Source organism: Actinia tenebrosa, unplaced genomic scaffold (genome assembly GCF_029948245.1).
Source record: "Actinia tenebrosa isolate PJP-AT-01 unplaced genomic scaffold, QUT_ActTen_1.0 PGA_scaffold3__52_contigs__length_22856419, whole genome shotgun sequence".
Lineage (NCBI taxonomy): Eukaryota > Metazoa > Cnidaria > Anthozoa > Actiniaria > Actiniidae > Actinia > Actinia tenebrosa.
In genome coordinates this window covers 3218068-3229693 of record NW_028292580.1, presented here as the reverse complement: position 1 = coordinate 3229693, position 11626 = coordinate 3218068, and the positions used below count along the sequence as shown (strand labels likewise).

At 36.1% G+C, this 11626-nt stretch overlaps 1 pseudogene; it reads right to left on the bottom strand.

Annotated features, from left to right (window-relative positions):
* Positions 1–5321: 5321 nt before the first annotated feature.
* On the bottom strand, positions 5322–10187 carry LOC148907761 (uncharacterized; annotated as a pseudogene).
* Positions 10188–11626: the final 1439 nt, after the last annotated feature.

Below are 11626 nucleotides of genomic sequence, written 5' to 3'. Positions count from 1 at the left end.
TACACTTTAAGGTTTTGGAAAACCTAAAATAATTTCTATTTTTGAAACTAACAAAATTGTTTGTTGCAGCTTTTCAATGCCAGAGTAAAAGTTGCAGATGGGCAAGACCTGGAAAAGATGAAGGAGTTATTGTATGACTATGTAAGCGATGAAGAAAATGGATGCGATGAGAATAAGGGGAAATAGGTTGTGAGGCAACCAGCATGGAGATCCGAGGAAGCCAATATACTTATGAAGAGGATTCAGAATAAGTTGGAGACCACAAGGTCTGAAAGGCCACGAGTGTCAAGGGTTGATGGTCCTCCATCTGACAGATGTCAGCCAAGAAACATAACATTGTGGGCTGTATCATCTGATGGCATTATTAGTCAACGCGATCACTCCAGAAGTACATCTCAAGTGCACAGAACACAAAGGTAAAACCATATATCTCCTCGGTAGGGTTCAAAAATCACTACGGTTACAACTAAAGTATGTAATAATTTGTTGTATTAATATGATTCTCATTTTTTTTCCAGTCCAAAGAAATCAAGGCAGTTCAAGATTGGAATCCAGAAGTTCATCTCCAGTGCACAGAACACAAAGGTAAAACCATATATCTCCTCGATAGGGTTTAAAAATCACTACGGTCACAATAGCGCAGCACACTGATTCTAAAAATAGCTTAAGGATTCGGACAAACATTGCATTCTGTTTAACCGCTACGAGGATTATACGAACCGATTTTATTATTTTTATTTAAAGTTACAATAATAACCCATGTAAACTAAGATCAACTGTGATCGGCTGTGAAAATTATCTACTGAAAGTAAACTTGTAAGTTTGTTTGTCCGAATTTCGCCTTTGTCTTCGTTGTTATGACGTCACGACTGCGCTGCGCTATTAACACGGTTAGTTACGTTTAACACATTGGACTAGAATACCGAAGATGTGGGTTCGATTCCCGCCAAGGACATTTGATATTTTTCTTTTATTCTCTGTAATTTCATTACAGACACTGAACGTATAATTTATTACTACTATAGTTACAACTAATGTACGTAATAATTTGTTGTATTAATATGATTCTCATTTTTTTTTCTATGCAAAGAAATCAAGGCAGTTCAAGATTGGAATCCAGAAGTCCATCTCCAGTGCACAGAACACAAAGGTAAAACCATATATCTCCTTATTAGGGTTTAAAAATCAATACGGTTACAACTAAAGTATGTAATAATTTGTTGTATTAATGTGATTCTCATTTTTTTCCAATGCAAAGAAATCAAGGCAGTTCAAGATTGGAATCCAGAAGTCCATCTCCGGTGCACAGAACACAAAGGTAAAACCATATATCTCCTTATTAGGGTTCAAAAATCAATACGGTTACAACTAAAGTATGTAATAATTTGTTGTATTAATGTGATTCTCATTTTTTTCCAATGCAAAGAAATCAAGGCAGTACCAGATTGGAATCCAGGAGTCCATCTCCGGTGCAGAGAACACAAAGGTAAAACCATATATCTCCTCAATAGGGTTCAAAAGTCACTACGGTCACAATTAACACGCTTAGTTACGTTTAGCACATTGGAAAAGAATACCGATGACGTGGGTTCGATTCCCGCCAAGGGCATTTGATATTTTTCTCTTATTCTCTCTATTTCATTAAAGACACTGAACGTATAATTTATTACTACTATAGATACAACTAATGTATGTAATAATTTGTTGTATTAATATGATTCTCATTTTTTTTTTCTATGCAAAGAAACCAAAGCAGTTTAAGATTGGAAACCAGAAGTCCATCTCCGGTACAGAGGACAAAAAGGTAACACCTTACAGCTTTACACTTCGGTTCAAAAAACACTGTATTTACTTATTTTAAGCACCCCCCCCCCCCCCCCCTTCCAAATTAAACTACTCTCTCAAATAAGTGCCACACCTAAGCCAGATTACTTGATTAAAGTTTTTAGAAGATTTAATCAGATCATATAATTATCTGCTTAAAACTTTAAAGAGCAAGCAAGGGATTTTACATCTGTTAAAACATGATAAATACATCAAGACAGTGATCAAAAAACTCTTAATTTTACTCAATTGGCTCAAAGGAATAAATTTCATTATGCTGCATTTAGTGCGAATAACTTGACAGTGTTTATAACTGAATTTTACTCACTGTTAGGTTCCTGTCAAACGTCGAACTTTACATGAGCAAACCTAGTGACATCAAAGAAGACTGCCTTGTTATTCATGGTTCCAATTAGGTTCAGCTCATGCAGAGTTCTACGTTTGACCGGAGCCTAAGATTGGTTAAGTTCAGTGGATACTTTTTCTTTTTCATATATACTTTTCTTTACTTAGGCATGGTCATGGCAAAGTGTCTCTAAATTTTATTTATTTAGGTGAAAGAAAAAAGCAGTTATAGTTCTATAAATGTCTCATTTTATATACCTTGCTCTTTTAGAAAAAGGACAAAAGACACTGTCTTCCGCAGGATCACTAGGTCAACGTCAAGATCCGACAAAAAAGCACCAAAAAGGAGGCCAAAGAAACTATAATTTGCCAACAGGATATTATTATTTAGTTGTAATTAACACTGTGCCAAAGACCGAATATTCAAGAGTATCCAAGAGTGACATATTCCTTCAGTACTTCACGTGTTCTTGGGTATTCAAAAAGCATGATCATACTTGAAGTATGCCTTTAGTATACAAGTTGAATACTCACACATATCTAACGTTTCGAGTACGGCAAGAGTATACGTATTAGTATACTCAACATTTAGTATTCTTGAGTATGCAACTCGCACACACTCTAAGTATTTCTGTAGTATTCAGATTGAAAACGTACGTACAACTTTACGTCTTGGTATCACTGGAGTTTGCGTACTAGTATACTCAACATTAAATATTCTTGAGTATGCCAGTCACATACATTAGAAGTGTTTCGGTAGTATTCAGATTGTATACTTGTGATGGCACATATCGTTTAAATATACAGGTATACGTGCAACATTTGTAACTTCTTGAATACTAACGAAGATAAATGTAAACCAGTGTGTGATTAACACAATTTTTGTATCGAATATTCAATTCGAATACTATTGACTACGAAACGTGATGTTGTACTGTACTGTGCTGTTGTAACGGCCATAATGTTAACCAACAATTACTATAGACAAACATTTCCTTCATTTTATTCACAAAAGCACACAAACCTTAAACCCCTTTGCACTTGATAGAGTGGTTTTCATAAACCCGTGAAACATACACTAGCGTTTTACGCTCAAAGTCTTCTGGGTTTTTTTATTGTTTAAGGCACGGCATGAAAACCACTCTAAGTGTTTCAATTATAAAATTTATATCATAAAATTGTTTCCACTATGTTTTAACTGTTAAATTAACTTGCAAAGCTTTTGGCCAGATTGCATGTGGCAACTATTTGTACATGAGCGACTAAAATTAATGAAAGATGGCTAAATATGGCCGAAAGCTTGTTATCTGGCTGATTTTATAACTGATATGCATCACAGAATATCAGAATACACTTAATTTCGTCCTCGATTATATCTTTTTGAACTCAAAATAATCTGTTAATTTGGTAATTAATTTAATTTATATAACAGAAGTTTCTCAAGCCAGAGGCATTTTCAATGGCTACTTCATCATTCTCCTTTTGACAAACAATGTTTACTGTGCATTGCAGTTTTCATTTACTTAATAGTGCACATTCATAAATGCTGCTGCCACTCCACTCTACACCTCAGTTTCAAGATCTCACCATGAAAGTGGTCACTCACTGAGTCTGTAAAATGTTCAAGATCTTTCAACATTTATTACGGCACCAGTAAATTAATCAAGAACCATAAACTTAAAATTGAATTTGGGAACACTATATGTATGAGGCCAGACAAGTTTCCAAAAGGTGTTCAATGGGGTAATCTCATTTGCTTATGTTAGCAAGCCAGAGGCATTTCATCATTCTCCTTTTGACAAACAAGGCTTACTGTGCATTGCAGTTTTCATTTACTTAATAGTGCACATTCATAAATGCTGCTGCCACTCCACTCTACACCTCAGTTTCAAGATCACACCATGAAAGTGGTCACTCACTGAGTCTGTAAAATGTTCAAGATCTTTCAACATTTATTATCGCACCATTAAATTAATCAAGAACCATAAACTTCATGGTTAATCAATAAGGACTTAGCTGTGAAGTATTGAAAAATTTTGATCATACTTCATGATCACAGCAGTTTGCAGGTCAATGCCCACTTAATTTAAAACCTTAAACAAATTAATATGCATCGTGATAATGAGTAGTTTGAAATGTCTGATGAACTCTCTCTGGAATTACATCTATCAAATTTTCAAATTATTAAAAATCAAATGTGGCTATTTTTTAGTCATAATATAATATTACGATTGACCCAATGAGACACCAGAATAACCAAAATTCTCACAGAGCAGCCTTCTACAAGCTATTATGCTGTCTTAGGGTCTATACTAAAAGCAATTTTCTTTTACAATTGAGTACTTCAATTGACTAGATGAGACATTGTAAGTATGTCTTACGTAAGGTAGATTCAAAGTCCCATGAAGCTTTTCAAGGAAACGAAAACAAATTGCAATTAATTGGACATTCTTGCTGATCTTAATCCAGTGGATTCTTTCTCAATTTGTCTAGCTTGTGATTATTGCGAAAATATTTCATCATTGACAAATAAAGATAGTCTCTTTCATATGGTAAACATGAACAGTACCGCAATGGATGAAAATGTCCCATTTCTTAAAACGACTTGGCAGTTGGTTAAACTTATTTATATGGCCCCAACAGTAGCCAAGACACCTATTTTCGTCAGTCAAACGTTACAGATAAAAATTATCAACTATTTTCAGCATCAAAGTTGTAAGTAAATGAGGTCATTTACTCAACCCTACTGTTCTTTCAATTTTTAAATCAAAGTTTCTCAACTGCAAGTGGTTCTGAAGCAAAAAATGGAGTGTCATCCAAGTGCCCCATTAACCTTTTGACATTATTACAATAAATGCAATTTGGTCCTGCAATGCTCAGTGTTAAACATCACTTATAGTACATGTATACCAGACAGCCATAATGCTTTAAACCAAAGTTTGCTGAATTGTGACAAAGTTTCATCAGCTATTTTTGGTATAAACTGTACTTTAGCCTAGGAATAGTAGGGCCAATACCTTATTGGTACGTGGTAGAGACCCTAATCAAAAGTCACTAAGCAACATGTCTAAAAGTTGTTTGAAAGAAATAAAAAATTCAACTGGCTAAGACACTGTTTAATGACCAGCCATTATTCTAAGCCTTGAAATGTTCTAGCAAAATCTTCCAATAAGAGGTATTATCACTTGTACCTTTTCTAAGCCATGTCTGAATTTAATTTTATACTTAACATTAATAAACTGACCAGAAATGTGTGTGATTGGAACAAAACACAGATTCCAAATCCGTGGACCAAACTTCTAATGGTGCAGGATACCAATTTCTTTCAGGATGTGGTTTCCATACCATGACTTCAGCCATTATGTTTGTGACTTTCTTTTTCTTGCCATCTTTCAAGATAATGGCATCATTCGTCAAGAATCTCTTAACTTGAGTAGGTCTTAACTCACTGTCCAAGGACTTTACAAATACTCCTGTATTGACTGAGCTCATTATGATTCTGTGGTTAAGCTTTATTCTTGAAAAAGTCTCGGAGATTCTCAGTACATCATCAACAACATGATCTGGATACATGAGTTGATAAACTTCAGCAAGGCAGGCAGCATCAGTATTATCAATACCAACTCTCTTGATAGGAGAAAAGCGCACAATGTGATTTTCAATCTTGTCCTGCCTTTGTTCCTCATTTGGAATGGATACTTCACCAACAGTACCAGCAACCGGTGTCACAAGCAGTTCACCAAAGCATTTGTACTCCTCTGGCCATTCCAATTGTTGTATCTGGCTGGTCCGTAGAAATTTCCTCATCAGCTGGATTTCTAAGAATAGAAATGACACCAAGAACAAAAATCAAGAATAAAAAAATAACAAAAACAAAAAGAAAAAAAAAAAACCACTTGCAGTGAAGGGGTAGGGTCAACCCAATTAAAGCCCTAATTTTTCCATAATCCATTGGTCAAAGCCTGTGTTTTACTCCTGTTCCATCTTAGTACCATTTCTTGAAATTGATTTTGTTTGTGATTTCTAGTCCCAGCAAATGAAATCCTATTTTCCCAAGTTTTTTCCAATGCCTTATGGCCCAAGCATGTACATAGCACATGGGCCATAAAAAGTTGAAAAAAAAGAGGATCCATATAAGTCATTGTACAGACCAATAAAAGGGTTAGTAAGATATTTATCATATGGCAAGACCAGGAGAGACTTGATATTTGGTTTGCATAGGTGTCAGAAGCAAAATATTATTGGGGGCACTGTGAAATTATATTTATGAAAAGCATAACAGCTGGTTATAAACCCAACTGGTTATAAGTCCATAATCATGATTATTGGGGGGCCTGCCCCCCTCCCCTTGTTCTGCCACCCCTGCCTCGTACTGTAAGTTATGGACTCCAATATTGACCAATCATAGCACACGAAAATACCTTGCCATATAATAATAACTATTATTTCCCCATTTCAGGACCTTTTGTAGTCAATTTCCACGAAACCAATTTTAATATTCTCCCTTCAATATCAAATACTTAAAAGATTTCAGCTTGAATGAGCAAGAAGCAGTTAATAATTCTAGAAAAAATCGTACTTGCCTATGGACTGACTTCCTTTCTGAAATGACCCTAGAATACCATTGTACCTTTCAAAAGAAAAGCACCAAAATGAGTATACAGGGCCATAATCTTTCATGCATTCTGAGAGGTGGCAGCTCAAATGCATATTTGGAGTGCACTTATCCTTCCCATAGAGGTTTTAAAATGCTTTGCAGAAGTCTATAAGCTTTGTTTCCACCAATGAGCACTGTTCTGATGTGATGGTCCAGCAGCATATGAGGCGACATGCATCAACAAAGTGGGTCCAAACAGCAAAATGCTTGCTTGGTAGAATACCTTTCAAAGCAAAAACTGAGTAGTAACAAACCCAGTTTTTCCATTGGTCTGCTGTAAAACCATTGAAACCTGTAGCGATTTTGGAAGGTATTCTGCCTACTTCAGATGGTGGTTCGACAGCATTAACTCTTCTCTGTAGGATTTGAAAGTCTTTCTCATTAAGGACTCCCTCTTCCATCCATACTTTCAACGTGTGCTTTGCAATCCCAAGAAACAGGTTGTGCATAGGGTCTATTACCACAAAACGAATAGCATCATAGTATGGTAATTGCAATAACGCAGTGTACTTTGCACCTGTATTGCGTACAAGAGCCTTAAACCTTGTTGGCCAGTTGGCAAAAAAGGTTTGCTCAGCATACGCACGATGTACGTCATTGGTTCTTTTTTCCCACTAATCCTTATCAAAGCCAGAAAAATCAGGTTTTGAACCAAACCCGTCTCGAGGAAAGGACTTAAAACATCGGCTGCAGCCTACAAAAATAACATTGTTTGTCCATTGTTGTTAGAGTGGTTTTCATTAACCCATGAAACAAAGTGTATTGATTAAAGTGTGAAAGTCAAAAGAACACAATTGAACCAAAGTGTGTTTCATGGGTTAATGGAAACTACTCTATAAGTATGGAAAGCAAATAAAAAATAATATGTGTAAGAAAGAACAGTAGCAACATTTTTCTTTCAGCTGTGTTTTAACTGGCATTTACTGAGTGTGGTCCAATTCAGTCTGTTAATTATACTTGTGGTTAACAAATTGGACTCTGATCTTGTTAAACACTTTTATGATTGCAGACCAAATTGGACGACGCTCAGTCCTATTACCATCATAAATAGCTACCATTGTAATATTGACATGCAAATTTCACCCTGATTGATATGAACCTATTAACAATTTACAGTCTTACAGCTAATTTCCATGATTTTTCCTAGCCTATTGCAATCATGCATGAACAATCATTCTCACCTTTTGTTGCTGAGTGTCCAGCAAAGCCTCCACACTTTCTTGCAGCAGGAACATTACAGCAAATGGCTAGTAGTGCAACTTTAATTTTCCTGATCCCACCTGAAATAATCCTCTCATCGAAGATAACACCGTCCCATAAATCAGTTAACTCACTCACAAAGGGCTGAAGAAATGAGTTGATGTTCCCTTTGGGCTCATGTGGACCTGGAATGATGCCAACCACTAATACATTTTCAAATTTAAATCTTTCTTCACGAGGAAGATTCATTATCACTAAATATATGACTCCACAGCTGTATTTTGTATGTTTGTATGGCTGAAACCAATCCACATTCATCATCACTGCCAAATTTCCAATCTTAGAAAAGTAGTCCTTCCCATCAGAATCAAGAAATTCCTTCCAGATTTTCCCTTCATATACATCCCCCATTCTATCCTCTTCAATGTTCCTGTTCCGCCATTGTTCACACTTTTCTGTAAAACCAGGTCTTGATAATAATGACTTCAAGGAAGAAACCAGTGGCTTGAAACAATATACTCTCTTGGGCGAGAGATAAAGGGAACAAGATTTTGATCTAACTTTTTTCATTAATATAGTACCACATTCTACTCGCCTCCGCTTCTGGGGGTGATTTGGATATTTCACATGAGTACATTTTTTGGATACTACATTGCCATTGCTTCTTTTAATTATGCACTTATCAAACTCATAAAGAGTCATACATTTTGGGCAAACCACAAACTTCAAAATCATGTTGCATGAAGCCAAAAGCCATTGTTGCCATATACAGGGTACTTGGTATGGATTTGGCGAAATTTACTAGGACTTCTATCTTGGCCAGCGTACCTAGTAATGTTAAAAACCGTTTCAAAAAATTTAAAAGCACAGTAATACCATTGTCAGACACCTTGTACATTGTTTACCATAGAAGAATAAACATAAAAAGGACTTTGGACTCTGATGACAACACAGGTTGGCCTGCAGACTGATCATTCATTTCTTCCATATCATCACCATCTGAAATAACTTCCTCACTCTCATCATCCTCTTCCCTTTCTTGAGTGGCATTATCCAAGTTTATCTTTAGATTGAAAAAGAGTTTGTTCAAGGTGAATGAAATAAAGTAAAGATACTAGACAACAAATTAAATAGGCAGATGGGTAGTTACTCAAATAAAACCATGACCAATGCAAAGTCACTATATATACATGTAGATCAATCATACTTTAAAATTCCACAATAACTTTTCCTTCATACCTAAAGTGAGTGGATTTAATTTTGTTTCATTTTAAATTCATTAGAGGGGAGAACATTTTTATGCTCCACACAATATATATCAATATTCATTAATATATATAATATATATCAATATATATCAGGGATGGAGTCACGAAAATTTTGTGGAAATACTGTAAGCTTAAAAACTAAACTAGACCTTCGCCTGTTTTCTCTAAGACAGAGCCTCAGCCCGCAAGGAACACGATTGCTTTAATAATAATAATAATAATAATAATAATAGTAATAATAATAAAGAGTATTTTATATAGCGTTCAATATCACCTGGCTTCAACAACGCTTTACAATATATTGATCGTGAGAAAAGAAATTTGGATAAAACTGAAAAGGAGGTTTATATTTGAAGCTTAAATTAATTTCTTTTAAAGTATTAGTTTAAATTGATCATTAAACTTATCTAAAACTACAATAATATACTTTCATCTTTCTTGAATGATATGCCCTCAACTAGATAGCTTACTAAACTTACATTGCTCATGTCTTGTTCTGACATAGAGTCGTTGTCATCATTGTCACATTCTGACTCACTAAAGAAAACTTGATCTTCTTCGCCGAAATCTTCCTGATCTCCTAAATCATCACGGCAGTCTTCATCTATCACTTCTCTTCCAGTACATTCCAGGCCGGAGACTTCACTAACTTCCATACTTGCCCTGTCCCTCTGTCTGTCATCAGGAGTCGCACATTTCTTCAAGTTTCGTTGATGTTCATAGTAAGTCGGTCTCGCGACACGCTGGTTGCAGTGGTCACAAAACACATAGGCTCTTGAACTTTTTCCAGATGGTGCGGACTCAGTTGGCAATGAACAAGGAAGATGCAGATAATAAGCTGACCTGCTGAAATTTTTCTTACAAGATGAACATATCTTTCTTGACGACGCCATATTGATTCTTTCCAGTATATTAAGTGTCTTGGTTCGGAGCTATTTCGTAGCTATTTCCCGCCCTGCTATTTCGTATGATTTTCGTTATGCTTGTCAAAAATTCGCAAAAGGCTCGTCGCACCCGATAATATTCCGAAAATGTTAATTTAAAAAAATCATCCAATCATTCGAGAAGATTACGAAGCACGTGACTTGTCTCGACATTTGATCCATCTTTAGATTGTGTGCCTGGCATTGCCTGTAGTATAAGAAGAACTGGGCGGTTAGCTGACCTCTTGCTCTTTTGGATTTCTTGTCTTAAAGTCTTCGTAACGCCAAATGTTGAAAACGATACAGGTATGAAGGTTACTCTTTTTTATTGGCGCGTGTTTAGTATAACAAGTGTTAAGGTTATTAATCGATATTTGGACAAATCTAACGAGCGTTGTATAGCCAAACAAGCTACAGTAAAGCCACGTGTAGTTTGTATTTCGAGAGACTTAAAAGCTTAAGTTTGTATCAGTTTTACGACTGCTTACTTTAGTTCTTAAACTAGTTTTTGTTGCTTTTCAGAATTAATCATTTAAGCTATGTCAGGAATACGTCCATCATCCTTCTTTTCAACCTCAAACGGTAGTCGGAATGGCCGAACCACTCCAAGTGGTAGTCAGAATTGCCGAACCACCCCAAGTGGTAGTCAGAATGGCCGAACCACCCCAAGTGGTAGTCAGAATGGACGAACCACCCCAAGTGGTAGTCAGATTGGACGAACCACTCCTAACGGTAGTCGAAATGGCCACACTGGTCAGAATTCTGGCCGTCCAAGGGTAGGAAACGACACAACACCGCTAACATCTAGACGTCGAGATACTACGGTTAACGTTACTTCGCAAGAAATTGACAAGATGTTTGATTTCTTGAATGAAATATCAGTGCAAATGAGAGGGCAGAGAAAGTCCTTGGAAGCGTTAGAGAACGCCCACAACAAGCTTGCAGAGTCGGTTGCCCAAATATCGGGCCAGATTGATGAAATAAACGAAAAGATTCTCACCAGCGGTACGGCGACAGAGGAAGAAGAAAATCAAAGGATACCGTTTGAAATATCGGCAAGTTTATCTGGTTTATTAGTATTTTAAGATTTAAAAAGACATATGGCGCAAATATTTCCAACATGGTGGTGATCCAGGGAAGGCGGGCAACTATCAGTTTGCATTTCAAACATTCTTTAAATTTTTGACTATTGTTTAACTTCCGAGGGCGAAAACTAATGATAGGAGTTACTGTATCATTATATGCTATTACACTCATCAAACATTTTTTTCTCTAGAGTGATGTGCATCTTCTGCATAATGGGCTTGAAGAAGATGACCAATACAAGCCTGAGGAGAGGTAACATTTTATTTATAGTATAGCTTAGATAGTACACACTCTAGTATTGTGGACGACTTGGGGGGCTTTTG